The 21,119-nt window shown below is 44.4% G+C and overlaps 1 protein-coding gene across 1 annotated transcript in view; it reads right to left on the minus strand.

Annotated features, from left to right (window-relative positions):
* LOC124776696 (multiple inositol polyphosphate phosphatase 1) overlaps nucleotides 1–15,071 on the minus strand; it is a 306,445-nt gene extending 291,374 nt beyond the window's left edge. Inside the window, exon 1 of the mRNA XM_047251799.1 lies at nucleotides 14,992–15,071. The gene's annotated coding sequence lies outside the window, so the exon portion shown is untranslated. The remainder of the gene's footprint in view (nucleotides 1–14,991) is intronic.
* Between the last annotated feature and the right edge of the window lie 6,048 nt (nucleotides 15,072–21,119).

A 21,119-nucleotide genomic window follows, 5' to 3' on the forward strand; every position in this document is an offset into this window, starting at 1 on the left:
GACTTCCGTCTTTCCGGCAAGCTGAAAGAACGTCTGATTTTCCAACGATCCAACGATGAGGACGTTCACACAGTGATTCTCGAATTGTTCTATGTCCAAGGAGAGGAGTTCTGTCGTAGAGGTACTGAACGATTGGTTGAACATTGTGATCGTCGTTTACGGAGATTTGGTGACTATGTTGGGAAAGAGTGTAAAGTATCTGTGTGACTTTGAAGTGTTGTGAAGCATTCAATAAAAGTTACTGGGGTTGTCATAATAATCCGTAACTTACTTTTTGAGGTTCCCTCGTACTGTCTATTGCTGGGCCATGCAGGATCGTACACGTTCATGTACCTTGACACAGAAAATGAGCTTCTTTGTTGCAAGACAACTATGCACTCAAAGTGCAGAACCACGACGGTTCGTCTGCTCAGTGACCATTCTTGAGGTTTCCGTTGACGCGGCAGCAGAGAGAGGCGCGCCGACAATAGTGTGTCCGTCGACAACACTGAATTCAGGGAATTCCTCACCTCAGCCTTTCAGACGAGTGTGGAGGCTACGAGGAGATCCAACGTTGCCAGATCGCTTTCACCATTATCATAAATGCCCAACATGCTGTGTGATTGTATAGGTTGGCATTGGGTACAGAACGCGATCGCCTATGTTTCGCATGCTGGTGATTTGGGTAGCATGTGTTACATTCCTGACAAGCTAAGGCTGATGGCTATATCTTATTTCCGAGGTCTCAGTCACATTATCTTTCAACAGGATACCACAAGACTGCATGTTGCCCGTGCTATGTCGACCTGTCTCGATGCAGAGGATGTTCGAGTGTTGGGCTGGGGAGCACGTTCTCCAGATCTCTCATGCAATAAAGACGTCTGGTGACGGACAGGCGAGGGAGTGGCCTACTACCGCTCGCCAACCACTACAATAGATAAACTTTCGCACAGTGCTGAAGCAGCACGGAATGTCGTACTCCTGCTTGTCATTCTTGCCCGACTTCACCACTCTCTGTACAAAATTCCGTACCCTGTACACTCGCAAATAACCTGTAGTTTAGTCGAGTAGACTGATCTGCAAAACCTAAGGACGAGATAGTTAAAGTAACATAATACATTAACTACTCGGTGGGAATGAACGAAAGTGAAGGAACATGTTTTCAAAGATCTCTCAAACGTCCACAGAAAGTTGGACGTGACATGGCGTGACGTCATCGTGACTACAGTGCCACACTGGGTGGCCCTGCGGCACGAGGCAGTTGAAGGACCTGGAAACGACGGTATGTGTCAATCAGCAAGCAGTTTCGTACACTGTGGTGGTCCTCTTCATTACAAAAGTGTCCTGACACAAAGAATCATCGGAACAAAGTGCGACGGGTGTAGCCCAGGAGTTTGGAGCTGCTCGCAGCACTGTTTCACGTGCATGCGGAGCGTTCTGAACCACAAGCACTGCTGCCCAAAAGAGGGGAGGTGGTCGACCACAGTCAGCTGTAGTACAGCTGTTCTCTTCGTCCGACGATTGGTTTATTGTGTTCTGTTGACACCCGCTCATCAGTGGCACCGTTTGCAATGGTGCCAAGAGCACAGCGATGGGCCCAACGAGGAATGAGGGTTCGTGCTCTTCTCGGATGAGAGCAGATTCACTCTCAGAAGTGATTTTGGACATACTCTCATATGGCGAGATGTGGGAACAGGTAATGTACCGAGGAACATTGTGGAACACGATCGTTTTGGTCGTCCAGGTCTTATGGCGTGGGAAGCATAATGTTGCATGGGGGTATTGATTTCCAAATCTTTGAAAAAGATACTCTCACCACTCAACGTTATTAAGAGGCTGTACTTCTTCCCCTTGTTCCTCTTTGAAGGGGTGCGTTCGTCCCCAAATTCATTTTTATGGATGACAATGTGCGACCGGGCCGAGCTGCACAGGTGGAGAAGATCTTGGAACCAGAGGATGTTCGGCGAATGGCCTGACCTTCCCGTTCCCCCGACTTAAATCTCACAGAGCGCGCGGTAGGGAGATGTATTGCTGCACGTCGACGTGCACCATCGACCACCCAACTGCTGTCAACGCCGCTGGCGATGGAACGGAACGCACTAACACAGGAACTCTTTAGCAAACTTGTGGCCAGAGTAGGAGCAGGTAAGAGATCATCCACTGCTGTCTTGGCGAACCATGGTCCGCCTTTTGTAATGTCCAGGGGATCATCAGTGAAATTGTTGTCTTTGAATAAAAATGTTGTTTCAGTTCGCCTCATTGCGTGTTTCTTTCAATTGCCTTCTGTACTACATTGTTGCAGTTCTTTCTATGTATGGGCCAAGTTTCATTGAGCTACGATGCTTGTTAGTGACACATCATGAGAGTCACGTCCCTCCTCAAGTTTTGCAGACCAGTGTATACGAACAATAAATATAAAATTTTGGATTTCTGCTATCCTTCTTTGTGTAATTTTGCTGCCCAGTAGCATAGCACAGTGTACCAACAATAAGTGACAAAGATTTAAGAGAGATGCTGTACATGTAAGGCCAAGAGCGTCCAGACTTTTGTGACCAGAAAGGCTAGAGCTACGCCGAGCTGGAACAGTGAAAAGCCGAATTGGAAACGTGGAAGTAAGTACGAGTATACTAGGTCGATGGTGCGGCGCACAATATCAGCATGTTTGTAAACTATAAGAGGGCAGAACGATCGATGCTAATCACGCAGGTTTATCGTAGTGTGACATTTCACTTCGTGCAGTGCATACTGCTGCGGCAGTGGAACTAGAGCGGAACCAGTGGATTAAAGAGGATCGGTGACAGCGACGAGCAAGTAGAGGATCACACAGTGCGACTACAGTTCGAGACGCAGCCATCCTGTCCGTGAGGCGTCGGCGGGCCGTACAGTACGGCCTCAGTGTTGGCTCGACGCTGCGTCACCGTCCCTGTACACCTCGGTTGTGCAATGCCGTCTACTGATGGTTGGGCAGTGAGTATGCATGCCTTCGTCTCGGCCTCCAGTTGCCAGAAACCACTACCCCTCAGGGCGTAAAGAGCCTGCTAACACCGTCACAAGTAGGCTGAGTTTCAAAACTTAGGGTTTCCGAGCCAAACCACATTGAACCAGTTCTGCAGCGATGATCGCATAAAAATTAGACGCTATCGTGGTGACCTTAATTTGGTATCCATGCCATTGGATACAATATCAAATCCTGACTCCTACTAACGAGGACAATCTGAGCAGAACTTCTACATCGGCAAGTTAATCAGAGATGCCAGTGATCGGGTGGCACAATGGCACAAAGCCAAACTACAAATCCAAATGCCTGCAGTTCAATCGCCAGTCAGTCATAGGATTTTTATCTGTCACTTATCATGTCCTTCACTTTCGATATGCGTAACGGTTCGGAGCTAACGCTAAACTGTAGAACCCGCCATAATTTGCTGGGTAAATTAGTTGAAAGGTCGGAGGAAGGCAACGGCATACCACCTCCAACAGGACGGTGTCTAGTACGGCACCGTGGTGTTCAAACCAACCTTCCAGTAGATGACAGCCTTACTATTTTTTTTACTGACCTCATAAAGTGAATCGGAAGCGAGAGCCGGAATTGAACTCACATTCAGTAGTGATATCAAAGAATATCATTATCGCCTTGTCCCTGTCTCCTTAATACATCTGTCCCCAAGATCCACACACTCGCGCAGCATGGGTGGAGAAGGATTACTCAAGTCTCCCGCTCAAAACTATGTGTTCAGCACAACATTTTCCGAGAAAAACTTCCTCGTGAGAACGTTAAATATGCGACGGTGGAGAATTTTGCCTACAGAATTCAAACCCTGCGTGCTACTGAAGTTCAAGGGGACAATCTGTTCGTCAGTGTACACTATGAGAATGAAAAGGAAACAACAACGGGAACAGAACTGCGGCAGTCGTGAATTTTGACCAGGTTTGTGCGGAAATTAACACCTTGTAATGAAGGAGAGCAATATTCCAGCTAATCAGAAAGAATATAGCTAAAAGTTACCATATACAGGCAGCACCGAAGAAAAAGTTACTTTGATTTGGATATGTAGAACAAATATTCTGGCACGAGACGCCCAAAACGAAGGAACTGCTCGGTTGGGAGTTGACGGTGTGCAGACTCCCGACTTCTGTCAACAATGAATGCAGTGCGCAGCCCAGCAGACAGTGCTATGGTAGATATATGGATGCTGGACGAACAGCGATTCCATAAGCTGTGTGCAAGCGAGAAGATCTGCGATCCCTATAACCGTAAATAGCTCCTAAGCACATTCCTGTTCACATTTTTTAAACTATACTCGAGTCTAATAGCCAGTAGTTCGACCTTTGAGAGGGAATCTCACGTTTGGTTTTGTAATTGTTCAAATACCATTTATCATTCATAATGACAATAAAATCTTGATAATTTCCCTGATAGACTGGGTTAAATCGGTCCCAATATCCAATTTTTTTGCATGTATATGTTAGGAGATGTTTAATCTTCTGATCCCACACCACGGCACATAACGCACAGGAATCAGTTTAAATTACTCCAATTCTGCTCAAATTATAACACAAGTTGACCAGTCATTTAGGAGACACTTCAAGCTGGAGATATAGCCTCTCCATTGTCGCACTTTGACGTGGCAGTGCCCTTCTTCTAAGAACGAAGAACACTACTGCTTTCTTTGCCGGCGGTCAACTGATGCCTCGCCCATGGAACAGATCTAAAATGTGGTTTACGGGCAACTGGCTTGTAAGTGTCCAACAGCAGTCACTGTCGACGCTTAAAAAAATATACGGACCATATATAGGATATTCCCGAGGTATTTATCCAGATCATTGCCATTTACATATCACAATCTATTTAGGTTTGTCGCACAACGTGGGATTTCCACACCATAGTAAATTCTCAAAATCAGAGGCTAAGCACGGTTCTGTAATGCTCATCACTTGTACGAAAGGACTTCAAAAATAAGAGACTCATGTCGTCCCGTGCTAAGACCTACGCTCAACAAGCGTGGTGCGTTCTCAGGAGACAGTCTGTGTTTCGGTTTCCCTGCAGACATACCTCTGTCGGGGTACCTATAACATTTGCATCACAGTGTGCGAGGGAAATGGCACGACAACTGGAAATGCACTCCAAAGTTGAAGTACGCGGGACAGTACAATTATTGTGCGCAAAACGTCTAAATCGTCCACACATTTACTATGAAACTCTGACGCAAGATGGACCAAATGCAATGTCACGCCCAACAGTAGTGAAATGGTGCCAACAGTATGACCAAGGCCGCACAGACGTGGGCGATGCTGATCGGGAAGGAAGGCCATCGACGTCGACCACAGACGACAATGTCCAGGAAAACGAGGAACTGATTCGCAGCAATCGCAAAATTTCCAACGGTAAGGACGTTCACATGGTGATTCTAGAATGACCAAGTAGCGCATTTCTGTTCTCGAGGTATTGAATGATTGGTAGAACGTTCCTACAGTTGTTTACACAGACTTGGTAACTGTGTTGAAAAGTAGTGTCATGTACCGGTGCCGTTTTGAAGTCTACTGTAGGATTCAATAAAAGTTACATGACCCCTCATAATAATGTGTAACTAAGTCCCCTTGTATATTATCACACAGCTGATTTCCATTTTAAAGATCCTTTTGGTCACACTTATCCTTTTCTGAACTGAAATTTTCACGAACATTTGTGTGTTTGTACATTGGAACATTGTCTTTGCAGTGTTCCAAACTCTATTCCACTTATTTCCGCCAAACATGTTTGAAGATGCTTCTTTTCAGTTCATTATTTCAGTTCTCTGTCTCCCAATAAACACAGCTGAAACTACTGTTAGAAGCTGTTCAAATTCGTATAAAACAACGCTCAACAACTGCTATATTTAGAGTAGAAGAGCACGAGTGCAGGACGTTGCAGTCAGGACGGAGACTAAACGAGACAAGTGAGCGCAAAGCATATAGCTATCCAGAAGAGATTTTCACTCTGCAGCGGAATGTCCGATTATACGAAACTTCCTGGCAGATTAAAACTGTGTACCGGACGGAGACTCGAACTCGGGACCTTTGCCTTTTGCGGGCAGGTGCTCTATCCCTGAGCTATCCAAGCACAACTCACGACCCCTCCGCACAGCTTTAATTCTGCCCGTACCTTGTCTCCCACCTTCCAAATTTCACAGAAGCTCTTCTGCGAAACTTGCAGAAGTAGCACTCCTGGAAGAAAGGATATTGCGGAGACATGGCTTAGCCACAGCCTGGGGGATGTTTCCAGAATGAGATTTTCACTCTGCAGCAGAAGAGCTTCTGTGAAGTTTGGAAGGTGGGAGACAAGGTACTGGCGGAATTAAAGCTGTGGGAACGGGTCGCGAATCGTGCTTGATTAGCTTAAGGGTGAAATTCCAGGAATCGAGCTAGTAATGAACACGTGCTCAACTTCGCGTCATCAGTTTTGGTGGGGGACACGGAAAGAGCCTCCAAGGAGTGTGTGCGCTTAGCGCTTTACATACACTCAAAGCGTCCCCTGGGCAACGGTTGAAACTACCCTCAACCGGCTAATCTGTCCGCTAAAGTAGTGTTGCGATGTGCGCTAGAAAAAGCGCAGGAGGTTTCTCAAGACCAAAACTGACAATAATGACCATAAACATTGAAGGCTTATCAACCAGCAAAGAAGGACTTCTACAAACTAGGTGTCAGGACATAAATCGTGGTGTTTTGTGCATGCAAAAAACGCACAGTGATATTACCTGACGAAGACCAAAAATAGCAGGCATGCATTGAAAGACCCCATAGGTAGTACAGTAGTGCCACTTTTGTGAGTCACGGTGTAGCAGTGCTCTCATTTTCTCTAACAAAGGAGAACGATATTGAAATCTTAACAGTTGAGCTAAGCAGTTGTACAGTAACATCCGTCTACAAGCCTCCTGATGAAAATGTAACTTCAGTCCCCCAGTGAATTTTCAAAATCAGGACACTCATTTTGTCGTGGGTGACTTAACAGCCATAGTAGCGTATGGGGCTAAGAGGATGATGATGTAAACGGAGAGGACTTACTTAAGTGGGCTAACTGCAGAAGATTAACTCTCTTACATGACTGCAAACTACCAGCTTCATTTAGTAGCAGCCGCTGGAAAAGGGGATATAATCCCGACCAGCGACACTGTTTCCCGCCACTGTGTGAAGACTTGCATCATTACCTGTATCTGGCACCCAATGTAGGCCAATCTGCTATCAGGTGTTTGCAGCTATCAAACCACAGGTGATCCCGTTCTGTAGGCGGTTCAACTCTAAGAAGTCCAACTGGAAGAGTTTTGCGGAAATTCTGGATGAGACAACACTAAAGATTGAACCTGTGACACACTCCTGCAACCGTTTTGTAGAAGCTGTGAAGAAGTGCTTTCGCGCTTCGATCTCCCGACGCTGCCGGACAACATACATTCCGTGTATGAATGAAGAATTAACGTCAAAACTGCAGAATACCTTAGACTGTTTGCTGGAGACCCGTTCAACACGGATACAGTAAAACTGGGACAGACACTGTTCCAGGAATTGGCGAAAGCCAAACAAAACTGATGGATTGAAACAGTAGAGAGCATTGGCATGTCCAAGAGCAGCAGAAATGCTTGTTAACTACTCAAACGACTCAGTATTGACCCCTGTGTCGCCAGAGACCCAACGTTACCCCAAATGAAGTCGCCCACCAGGTGCAGCTGAATGGGAAAACTGAAGGAAGAAAGAAAAAACTAGGGATAACCTGGCAACATCCACAAACGAAAGTGCTGTCTGCTAAGTTTACTTCGGAAGAACTGAAAGCTGCTATTAAAAAGTGTAAACACGGCAAGACGCCAGAAGTTGACAATTTATTGGTGGAGCAGATACAACATTTTGGGCCTACGACTATGGGATGGCTACTGCAGTTCTATAATAACTGCTTAACAAGACAGCAGATTCCTAAAATCTAGAAAAGGACAAAGATCATCGCCATACTTGAACCCGGCAAGCTCCGAGTATCTCTTTTGTGTCACCTTTACAAAACCCTCGAAAGAATGTTGCTCACTCGTCTCAGCCCTGTCACCGAGCCGCAGCTGATTCCACAAAAAGCTAGTTTTAGACCAAACAAAAATTGTACAGCACAAATACTCAGTCTGACACAAAATATCGAGGATGGTTTAGAACATGGTCTCGTCACTGGAGCAGTATTCGTGGATCTCTCCGCAGCTTATGCTACTGTGCGGCAAAAAATCATTTTGCACAACTAACGGGAGATTATAAATTTACCAGCTTCAGAACCATAGATTCTGCGTAGAACTAGGCGGCAAGAAAAGTAGACGGAGAATGCAAAATAGCAGTATGCCTCAAGGCAGCGTCCTAGCACCAGCCTTGTGTTTCATTTATACTAACGATCAGCCATAACCTCTTAACACAAGAAGTTTCGTCTATACTGACGATCTGGCACTAATATCTCAAGCCAAAGACTTCGAAGCAGCAGAGAGACATCTAACAAATGGGATTCACACTCTCGCGGCATACTATCAAAATAATTACCTGAAAACGAATCCGGCTGAAACTCGAGTATGCGCTTTTCATCTAAGAAACAAAGACGCCAACAGAAAATTTAGTTGTATGGGATGGCATGAAGCTGGAGCATTGTCACAATCCAATATACCTGGGGGCCACGCTGGACCGTGTACTGACATTTAGGAAGCACTGCCTAAATACAAAACAAAAAGTATACGCCCGCAATAACATCATCAGAAAGCTCACAAGTAGCGGATGGGGTGCCCAACCGACAGTACTCAGAACATTGGCACTTGCAATATGTTACTCTGCCGCTGAATAAGCCTGCCCTGTTTGGTACAGTTGTGTTCATGTCTCAACGAGACATGTAGAATAACATCAGGATGCCTGAGAGCATCGCCTACCTACAAACTCTACAGCCTCGCGGGGACAGCTCCACCAGATATAAGGTGGGAAGTTTCCACGAACACAGAGAGAAGCAAAGCGGAACTAAACGCAGCTCACTCGCTGCATGGACACCAACCTCCCCAAGCAGGCTGAAACCTAGAAAGAGCTTTCTAAAAATTTCCATCAAAGGCACTACATCACAGTCAATGGCACGACAAAACCTGTGGGCAACCAGAAACGCAAATATCGCACCATGGATCCCATCTTCGGAAGCCCTCCCCCCAGGTAGAAACCTGCAGTGGAAAACGCGGAAGTCCCTCAACAGACTAAGAAGTGGTGTGGGTAGACCACAGGATAATATGGCCAACCTGAACTACCGTGGGTACCCATCAACTGCATGCAATTCTGGAGCCGAACAAACCACTAAGAACATGTACGGCTGTCCTCAGTGCCCAGTTTCCTGCAGGGTGGAGGACCTGTTGTGGGCCAGGGACAATTGCGTCGAGGTCGCTGATTTCTGGTCTGGTCGTATTTGGTGTTTGTGGTCTGTTTATATATAAATATCATTTATGGCTCTGTTTGCCTCACACTGTATCTATATTTCCTTTGTATGTATTAATTTTGTGTAATTAGTCTGTTTTTCTCCTTTTGTCTAGTTTTATACAATGCTTTTGACACGAGTAGACAAATAAAATCAGCTGTGGTGGATACTATTACATTTGTACACAGCTTACATATTTTACAGTTTCATGAAAGAGTGTTGTCCGAAAAGCAAAGTCTCTTCCCATTCTCTCTAGAGGCGATTGTATGGTATGTAGCTGCAAATGATTGACTGTAGTAAAAGAATAAATACCTGCTTCTGATTAGGTACCTTGTCGGTTGATATGATGTGTTAATAGGGGAATAAATAATTTAGACTGCAGAGATATTGCCAAGTAAAAGAGATTATAGGAACAGTGTTTTTCACATCCCACTGTTCATCACAAATGAAGTTTTTGGTTCAGGTATTATTTTCTGAACAATTACATTGATGTATAAGTACGAGCCCAGGACGCGTAAACGCTTCCACACTGTTTCCACTGTCGTGGATGATTCTGAACTACGCAGATACATTTTTGCCACATACGAGGGTGAGTCAAATGAAAACCTTAAATATTTTTAAAAAATATTATTTATTGTGCAGAAGTGGTACAAAGCTGCATCACTTTTCAACATAATCTCCCCCACGCTCAATGCAAGTCCTCCAGCGCTTACAGAGTGCATGAATTCCTTTAGAAAATATTTGTTTTGGTGGTCCGCGCAACCACTCATGCACCGCGTGCCGTACCTCTTCATCGGAACGCAACTTCTTTCCTCCCATTGCGTCTTTGAGTGGTCCAAACAAATGGAAGGTGGATGAGGAAGACACTCAAAATGCAGGTCTGTGATTTTTGCAACTGTTGTACGGGCAGTGTGGGGCCTAGCATTGTCATGTTGCAAAAGGACACCTGCTGACAGAAATCCATGTCGCTTTGATTTGATTACAGGCTGCAGGTGATTTTTTAGGAGATCTGTGTATGACGCACTGGTGACAGTGGTCATGTAATGCTCCAAAATGACGCCCTTTCCGTCCCAAAAGAGAGTCAGCATAACCTTCCCTGCTGATGGTTCTGTTCAAAACTACTATGGTTTTGGTGATGAGGAATGGCGTCATCCCTGGCTCGCTCTCTTCGTTTCCGGTTGGTGGAAGTGAACCCAGGTTTCGTCCCCAGTAACGATTCTTGCAAGGAAGCCATCACCTTCTCGTCCAAAGCGCCAAAGAAGTTCCTCACAAGCATCAACACGTCGTTCTCTCATTTTAAGAGTCAGCTGCCATGGCAGCAGACATTTTGTGAAACTGGAGCACATCATGCAGAATGTGGTGTGCTGATCCATGACTAATCTGTAAACATGCTGCAGTGTCATTCAGTGTCAGTTGGCGGTTTTCCTTCACTATGGCTTCAACTGCTGCAATGTTCTGTGGAGTCACAACTCATTGTGGTTGACTAGGACGAAGAGCATCTTCCGCTGAAGTCACACCATTTGCGAACTTCCTACTCCATTCGTAGACGCCGGCCGAAGTGGCCGTGCGGTTAAAGGCGCTGCAGTCTGGAACCGCAAGACCGCTACGGTCGCAGGTTCGAATCCTGCCTCGGGCATGGATGTTTGTGATGTCCTTAGGTTAGTTAGGTTTAACTAGTTCTAAGTTCTAGGGGACTAATGACCTCAGCAGTTGAGTCCCATAGTGCTCAGAGCCATGTGAACCATTTTGAACCATTCGTAGACTTGCTGCTGTGACAAGCATGCATCACCGTACTGAACCTTCGTTCGTCGATGAATTTCAATAGGTTTCAGACCTTCACTATGCAAAAACCTAATAACAGAACGCTTTTCTTCCCTGGTGCAAGTCACAAGTGGGGCGGCGATCTTTATACTGATACTGCGGCGGTATGTGTGAATCTATATGCACTATGCTGCCACCTACAGGCCATTCATTCTGCATGCTGTTTGTAGCACGCTTACCAACTTACAGGATAACGGCGGAATTTCGATTTGTTATTACGGATTTAAGGTTTTCATTTGACTCACCCTCATACTAACAAAATACGTCTGAAAACTCAGACTATTTGAAAAATTAACCACAGATGTCAAATGAAATTTTTTAGGTAAAGATTATTTTGTAATTGAATATGAATGATCGGAGGGAAATAATTTAGGCGGTGTGAAATCTGGAAAGAGCAATGTGTTTGAGGTACATGTTTGTATACTGGTTATGTTTCTACATCGACGCTGCCAGCGGCAGTTAACGGAAAGAAGTCCTCTATATCTGTCATATGTGCACAGTGAATTCCGTAACGAGTTGCACGAAGTCAATGGTGTGTGAAATTCTAATAGAAAGAGAAGGGGAGCTGTGTGCTAGCGTCCTACATGAGGGTCGCATTGTACAACGGAAAAATGTATGAGAATATTTGAATGAGCCTGTCAAAAATGTACGCCCTGTCGTAATGCATACATTGTGACTGACTGACGTCATCACTTTGCTCAATAAGAAACAAAATCCCGGGTGGTTACAATTAAAGTGCAGCTACTCAGAGAGGTCCAGTGCGTGCTGTAATTATCGTAAGGCAGCGTAACTTGGTTGATAGTCTGGTGCGTTACTGAGGAACCGATTTACGTTGAAAAAAAAAAAAAAATTAGTTCCAATTTCGGCCACAGGGTGCAAATCTGGCGCTGTGAATGCAAGAAAGACGTATAGAAGTGTTTCCATATGTAATGGATTAGAGGCGACACGTGGGCAGAAAAGGTCAGACAAGTGAGAAAGGCATAATGTTGATTTTATCATTAATCGCCACTTACACACTTCGTTCTATGTGAGTACCGGAGACGTCGATGAGATGCTATACAACGTCTGATTTGCATCTCGTGGGCAAAATTGGAACCAAGTTCCGCTGCCTTATGATAATGCAGCCCACACTGGACCTCCATGAATAGCTGCACTTGAATTATAATCCCACGGTACTAATTTCTAACCATCCGTTCCTAATATCAAGAAACTAACTTTAGGGCCTTCAAGAATCTGTATAATTTTGCTTCTGAATATTCTTGATACACTGTACTGCAGAAGAGAGCTGTAAAACATTTGGTTCGCAGCAGTGGAACGATACCGAACTTCAAAACAACATACTTCATGCTTAAAGCATGGAAACGTGTCCTCATTCTTGGCCACACTGATGCCTTCTCGAGATCGAAGGGGACTGGAGTCCGATCAAAAATCCTGTTTCATGGCAGACGTATAGTGCTTTCACCACTCTGCTTCTCCTCTGTAACATAGGATGGTGTCGCTCTGCGTCACTTACATCCGCAAGAGAAGGTTTCAATTATTCTTTGCGTAACTCGCGAGAGGCCCTGCACTTTTTCCGGCTGTCACACGTTGCAGGACGACTCTGCCAGTACTTCTCTCCTACTTCCAAACTTGACAGAATCACTCTTGCTTATGTTGCTAGACTATCTCTCTTGGAGGGAAGGATATGACAGATTGGGGGCTTATTCACAGAATGAATCATTCACTCTGCAGAGCAGTATGTTTTAACCCACCAGGAAGTTTCAAAACAGCACACACTCCGCTGCAGACGAACGACTCATTCTGAACTTATCTCGGACTTTTATATCTGCCGACAGACATAATCCTTACCTCCAGAACACCACGCCATAAAATTTAAGAACCAAGTCCAGAGTTAACACATAGTTGCAAAAGCTGCTCCGAGTCGATAGTTCCGTTTGTTTTCGTACATTGTAGTGCCTGTAGTTTAATTAAAAGAACGCCGCACGCAAACAAACAATAGCTGTCTATTAGCCTGTCGAATCCCTGTTCTGTTTTACACAGAACACACCAAATTGACTTTCGCTTCCAACTAAGTCACCCCAGAAAAAACGAAGCAACAACTGAATCATTTATAGCACAGAATACTTCTCACAACTTAAAATTCGTATCGATATTATCAGTACATCCTGCAGTCTGAAATTGGTTCTTCAACTGTACACCGATTAAGAGTGTCCTCCAACATTCCCGATCCTCACAGATATTTCGACTTAAATCTTCCATATCTTTTCTTCAGGCTTTTAACTGTAAGTTTCAAACGTTTGATTTCCATTCGATTGCAAAAGGTGACTCTGTATCAATGAGTCTTTCAACAATGTTATTTGGTCACGACTTCAGAAACGAATTTGTTGGATATCAGACACGTAGACATGAAGTAAAGGTGCTACCATCAAATCTAATGATGAAAGTGAACGGAGAATAAATGTTGTGGAGCAATTGGGAGTAAAAATTAACTGGAAAATAAAAACACTGCTTGAAGATTGAGACAATAAACGACTGGGAAAAGTAAAAGTACAGTAATACTTGCTCAAAACGGAAATCGCCTGGGACTAAAATAATTTTCCAAATTGGACAAGTTTCCGGGTTATACAAAACTCACTGGGCTACATAAAATTTGTGAGGGTTCATGTACAAAAGTACAGTAAAAATTTTTAATTATGCGTATACTGTATTTACGTACCTTCACTGCAGCACAGTAGATGTTCATTTACTGAATATTGGACAATAGAACACTGGACTATTACACTAATTGATAAATAACGCAGTATTTCTATATTTTTACTCGAACTTTAAATTCGTTTATTATTGTATGTACATATATATTATTCCCATGTTTATTTGTTTTACCACTTTTATCGCGACATATCAAGGTGGGAAACTTGTTTTAATTTCCTGTTCAAAATTATTTTTCTAGGCAATGTGACCCAGGAGGCAAAATCCGTGAATAGCAGATTAAATTTAAAAAGAACAGAAGATAATGACTACAATGGTTCATGCAGATTCCTAGTAAGAAACCACAACTTATAAATGAACTCTTTGCACCATTACAGTAGTTCCAACACGTTGGGAGAATTTTTGTGCGTTGCAAATTGCATAACATCGTTTTGCATATAATGGATTCTTCAGACGTATTAATTTTTATAGAGACATCATTTTGCTCCTCTTCTTCTTCCTTTGCTTCTTCTTCATCATTCTCTGTGTTACGGATTTCTATTAAATCTGTTGCTCAAGTGGAAGTGGAGTGAGTTGACAGAAAGTCATCACTTCGAATGTAATCATCTGAACTACATGAAACGTTTAGCATTTTCATTAATCATGCATAAAAAATGGGTCATTATTTCTAGTAGTAGGTTAGCAAAAATAATAAGCTAGGTTGTACGTTGCGTAGAAGTTTCAAACCTCTAACATTTCCTGAAATAACGGATGAAAAATACCACTTTTTTGTTTTGTTTTCAACACTGTCTGCATAAGTCATTTCCACACTCCGTAAGATTAACAACTGATTACGCTATTCCTCTGTAGGTAACGCCACCAGTCTGGAGAAGCAACGGCATTTTGTTGACATGTGACGCACTGTTTATACGGAAATGCGAATAATAACACTCTCTGGAAGCACAACTCTTGAGTATCAGTGTACAGTAACCTGCCCAATCTGACCGTCCAGAAGCATCTTTTGCAAGGAGAGAAGACACTAGGAAAGCTGGCTAAGCTGCGCGTCTGTTTACCTGCTGTGAGGGAGGCAGCAGGTGGCCACGTACGCTTGCTGACTCGCGACCGCGGCGACTGAGCCCCGCCAGCGAGCAACTGCTGCTTCCGACAGCAGCAACGCTGTGGCTGTTCGGGTGATGACGTCAGCGCCGCCGACGCGCGCCGCCGTGCGGTGGTGCAGGTAACAACATCTGGGACATCGGCGGCCGTTGCCCCTTGATGGACCTGGTCCCAGCTGTGTGTGTGCGCGCGCGCCCAGATTATCGCTTTCTCCAGCAATTCGTGTGCACAAGTGGCGGGACTCCCACGGTGAAAGCCTCTCCTGTTCCACAGTGCCGAAAAGGATGTAGAAGTGAACAAAAATTTGCAATCACCAAAAACGCAACACATTACCATGCGTAATACGGTGCGGACAAGCGTTGGCTATCAAAACAGTTTCCAGTCGTCTCGGGTTGGATAATCGCAAGTCCTGGATAGTTTTCAAAAGAATCTTGTACCACTCTTCATGCAAAATAGTGGCACGTTCTGGTAGCAATGACGGAGGTGGATACCGATCGTGCACCCTTGTCTTCAAAGTTCACCACAAAGGCTCAATAACATTGAGATCTGGCGACTGTGGTGACCGGGGGAGATACGACAATTCATCCCCGTGCTCACAAAACCAACCTTCGAAGATGCGAACTGTGTCAACAGGGGCCCTATCGTCTTGGCGAAAAACATTGTACCATGGGACGGACCTGATCAGCCGAAATGGTCACATAATCCTTGACAGAAATGCCCGTGGAATGCCACAATATGGCTGTCCAAAACTCAGCGAACCTCCGCCATGTTTCACTCTCGGGACGGCAACTCGGCCAGAAGTTGGAAACGCTGTGGACCTAAGACCCATCCGAACAAATGACATTCTTCCAGTGCTCCATAGTCATGGCTTCAACAGCACGTTTTTCTGTTGCGGGCATTTGCATCACTGACGAGTGCTTTTCGAAATCCAGCTCGTCTGCAATTCCCTGCTTCTGAGACTACATTCGTGCTGTTTTGATGCTGACAGGGTTCGTGAGTGGGACCTTCGGTTCTGTAGTGATTTTCGCTGCTATCATCCTCTTACTTTTCGTCATAGTCCTCTTTAGTGACCGTCTGTCACGATCACTCAACCCAAGCTTTTTTGTCCGCATTGTGACTTGGAGGATGATATTTTTCCGCTTTCCCTGTATGTGGTACAAATCTTCGATACGGTGCCTTCTGAAACATCAAACACTTCGACTACCTTGGTTACGGACGCACCTATGATACAAGCAGCAACAATTTGCGCACGTTCGAATCCACTTAGCTCCGACATAATTCTCTTACAGCTACTCAGAGTCTATCCTGACCACGACTGACACTTGCAATTACTGAGGACACGGCACTGGTGCCGTTCGTGGTCAAAGAGACCGGCGCAACCTGCAGGTGCAAATGGTTCAAATGGCTCTGAGCACTATGGGACTTAACATCTAAGGTCATCAGTCCCCTAGAACAAAGAACTACTTAAACCTGACTAACCTAAGGACATCACACACATCCATGCCCGAGGCAGGATTCGACTGTAGCGGTCGCACGGTTCCTGACTGAAGCGTCTAGAACCGCTCGGCCATCACGGCCGGCCAACCTGCAGGCTTGGCTAGCACCTGCATTTATGTTCAGACATGCATTCTTGTCGTTTTTCCATATTTTTTCCAATCTCTGTGTGTTGAGACCCCTTGCTGTTCATTTTGTGTATTAATGACTTTGCAGACCACATTAATTATAGCCTCATATATTTCGGAGATGATGCAGAATCTAAAATAAAGTACTGTCTGAAAAAAGCTGCACAAATATTGAATAAAATGTGGATAAGATTTCAAATGGTGCAAAGATTGCAACTAGTTTTAAAAGTCCAGAAATGTTACAATGTGGCCTTCACAACGCGAATCAACGTATCCAGCGAACATGGTACCAAACAGTTGCAACTGGAATCGGTCAACTTATACAAGTACGTAGGTGTAACAGCCTGTAGTGGTATAAAGTGGAACGATCACTTACACTCAGCCGTAGACGAGGCAGGTGGCAGGTTTCGGTTTCGTTGGCGGGATACTAGGGAACTGTAATCAGTCTGCAAAGAAGAATGCTCATAAAACAGTCGTGGGCTCCATCGTAGAATACTGCTCTAGTCAAATAAGACTAGCAGGGGATATTCAACGTATACCAAGAGATTTTTTCCAGTTCATAATGCCACGTGGGGTAGCCGCGCGATCTAAGGCTTCTTGCCACGGTTCGCGCGGCTTCCCACGTCGGAGGTTCAAGTCCTCCCTCGGGCATGGGTGTGTGTGTGTGTGTGTTGTCCTTAGCGTAAGCTAGTTTAAGTTAAATTAAGTAGTGTATAAGCCTAGGGACAGGAGACCTCAGCAGTTTGGTTCCATAGGAACTTACGACAAATTTCCAAAATTTCCAGTTCATAATGGGGTTGGTACACCAGTAGGCCTATGTGTGATATTAAGAAACAATCAGTCTTTGTTGCAGAGTTAATTTTTTTATTTTATTTCACCTTTATTTAGGCATCTTCGGATTGGCCTACCGAAGAAATCAAAATTTCGTAATAGCAGCGTGGCCACATTTAGTGAGATTGGATTACCAAGAAATATTTAAAAATTTACTGATATTTGATAGCGATGGGGACTTGGGATACCGCGCATAGAATATCCCAGCGGGGGTAAATTCCCCTTGTCAAAGCTTTTTAAGGACATTGATTCATGGCACGATCTCGTGAATCGGGGGGCGGGGGGGGGGGGGGGGGGGGCGTAGATTTTAATTTTTGGGAGATCGTGAGATCCAGGTAAGCACAATGTTGTTGGCCATAAAACTACTTGGGACGCTCAAAATTGCTATCGGGAGCTCCCCTATATACTCTTATGCTTTCGCATCACAGCAATGTATTTGTTATATACTTTAGTTTTTAATTTTTATTCAAGCTGATTATTCTGGCTATTAATGTAAGCTTCTTATCAGCAATTTTGGGAACACCAGTCATCTATACTAACTGTCATGATTTGACTTTATGACGAGATTTAGCAATTAAACACTATCGTAGCTCACAGCCTGCAGGCGCCGTCTGCCGAGAGCTGCGTTCATTAGTCTTACGGGTCTTGTATGTTTTCATTTCTAGTGTGATGTGTGCAACCAGAATATACACTACTCTCCGCCATGTTTATGAAGTAAAAGCTTTACTGTAGGTCTCATCCCGTTTGGTTTGCATTCGACTGCGCCACATGCCGACGTTGCTGCTACCTTCTAATTTCCAGTGTGCGTTGGCGTTTTAGGTACGAAACTGCTTAGATATTTAAAAAAAAATACCTTTAGGACATCCTCTGTCTTATTGTATTTTATAGGACATCTCAAAGTGTTTTTCAGGCTTTGACAAGGGTCATTTACTTGCTCTAATGTTCCGCGCGCGGTATCCCTGTTCCCATCGCTACCAAATATCAGTAAATTGTTTACTACTTTCTTGGTAATCCAGTCTCACTAAATGGGATCATAACGAAATTTTATGTTTCTTCCGTAGGCTAATCCGAAGATGCCTAAATAAAGGTGAAACGTGCCATTGGGAAATAACAAAGAAACTTTAAGATTGCAACCAATATTGCTTGTTTCTTCGTACTACACCAAGACAAGCAACACGAAATAGTCACAGGTTTTGTCTGACTATGGGAGAGCTTCACGGAAATGCTGAAAAAAACTGATTTGGCAGACACATGAAGGCAGAAACAGATTACGCCATCCAAGCCTACTCAAAAACTTTGAAGAAGCAGCTTTGATTGTGGAATCTTGAAGTATATTACAGCGCCGTACCTAGGTGGACGAAGACGAGATTACTGTGATTACGGTGCGCGTAGAGGCTTTCAAGCTGGAACTGAAAGATGGCCTAATAACTGGTGTAGTGGAACAGCTGTTACGGCAGAAAGAATGTATCCACGGAGGTGTGTATTAACAGATCGAAAGTACTGGTGCACGTTGCACGTCACCAGCTGTATAAGTTCGTAATAAAAATCACCCTTCTCACCGAATTTAGAAAGTGATTTGGCTAAGGAACGTGATATTAAGCCGATATTTGACTCCCTCATGCCGCTGCTACAAATTTCACACGCTAACAAACAGTATTTGTAACGCATTCCATTTAGATGCCAGGTACACAGTGTAACAGAGGTTCTGCGATACATCCACCGGGTTATATGCAAGGCAGGATGATGGTTAACTGAGAATAATCACATACAGTATCTGTTGTGCTATGTGAGGAATCACTTGAAAAATGCAATGCTAGATTGAAGTCATAAGAATGGTACAAAATCCTATGACCAAAACACCAGCTTTTCAGATCTATATTGTTGCACTTTCTGGTAGAAATTCTGTCAGCGATTTGGAATCAACTCTCTCCATTCAACCACATACTTGCGTTGGATCCTATGGAGAAGTCTCTCAACGATTACAGCCACTGGTGAGTCACATTCGTGGTACTCTCATATCTCTAAACGAGTCACCTTTTCGAACCTGTCTGCTAAGGACCCCATACAGCAAAACTCCAGCGTCGCATCTTGTTCCTCAGTCACTGCCGCGCCGTCCCTGCAGCTTTATCCACGTAGTAGTTCCAGTTTGAGTCGGAACTGAGCAGAAGTCGGAGAGCGCTACATCTAGCACCTTCCGCATCCCGTGAAGAAACAGAGTGAGCTGAGTTAATGCGACAGAACCGTGTTTTGACCACTCGGTGGAAATGGGAACATGTTGTAGCTCTGCCAACCGTGTAAGGCCAGTACCAAACGAAGCTTTCACCTGTAACACGAAGTAATAGAAAATACGGTACGAGCAGTTATGGTGGTGTTTCTTATAGGGAAAATCCACACTCGACCATTAACCTGGATCTACTCTGGGACATAGGAGACAACCATGCATTATATCTGGAGTAACGTTCGGAGGTCGATCCTTGATACGATACATCTGGGGTAGGGTTCAAAGGTGACTCCACCATGCATTATGTCCAGTGTAGTGTTCGAAGGTGGATCCACCACTCTTTTCATCCGGAGACGTGTTCTGTGTCTGAAGGTGGATACATCAGTGCGAGGACTGGGTCAGGTTTATGGGAGCCATCTGCGGCACGCACGCGCGCGCACACACACACACACACACACACACACACACACACACACACACACACACACACACGGTTGGAAGTGACTTGTTGCAATCGAGTAGAGTGCTATAGTATACCATCTGACTGATGTGCTGTTCTACCTCACACATAAGAATGTAACTCACTCCATCCAATGGACATCTAGCACACAAAATCGCGTGACTGGGGTGGTCATGTGCTGTCATTGTAAATCTTTAGAGCATAAAAGGTATTGAGCATAAAAGGTATTGTTGCCAAGTATAATGCTTCAGAGAAGTCTGGGGAAAGTTCCACTAACCTGGCTAGGAAACCTCATTTGAGGCAGTCATTGAAAAGGCTCAGGCGCTGATTTCAGAGGATTGGAGGCAATCGCTGAGGAAATTGGCGTCAGTAGCAAATGTCAGTGACCAAAAAAGGCGCCAGATGGCTGAGGAGAACTTCATACAAGCCATTTAGTCCAAAACTGGCTCTCGGGTAATGTTGACATGTTTTGGCCAAAGGAGCTCTGGCTCTCGAACAGCCAGATTTGAATCCCCTCGATTACTACGTTTGGAAGGCAGTCGAAAGAGTTACCAGTAAGTCGAGGCACACTAATGTCGCATCTCTAAGCACCGCTATCGAAGCAGCATTCGCAAATATGGACAGTGCTGTTTTAAAGATTGCATGCGATCGCTTCAGGACAAGATTGGGGGCGGTCATTGTGGCTGAAGGGGGTTACATTGAGCAATGTTACTCTTCAAAGATACCACTGCTTATATGCAAAAGGATTTTCATCTGTATTTTGTTTTAATAAATTTAACAAAAGAATTTTAAATAAATTTAATAAAAGAAAATCTGAGCATCAGCGGAAATCAGCTCTGTGCAGACGACAACTCCCTGTTGCAGATCCCTACACGATGGAATGGAAATCAAATAAAAATGTAGAACGTTTCTAAACGTTTATTTTCCATCAAGTGCAGCACTACATGAGTC

The sequence above is a fragment of the Schistocerca piceifrons genome, chromosome 2 (assembly GCF_021461385.2).
Source record: "Schistocerca piceifrons isolate TAMUIC-IGC-003096 chromosome 2, iqSchPice1.1, whole genome shotgun sequence".
Lineage (NCBI taxonomy): Eukaryota > Metazoa > Arthropoda > Insecta > Orthoptera > Acrididae > Schistocerca > Schistocerca piceifrons.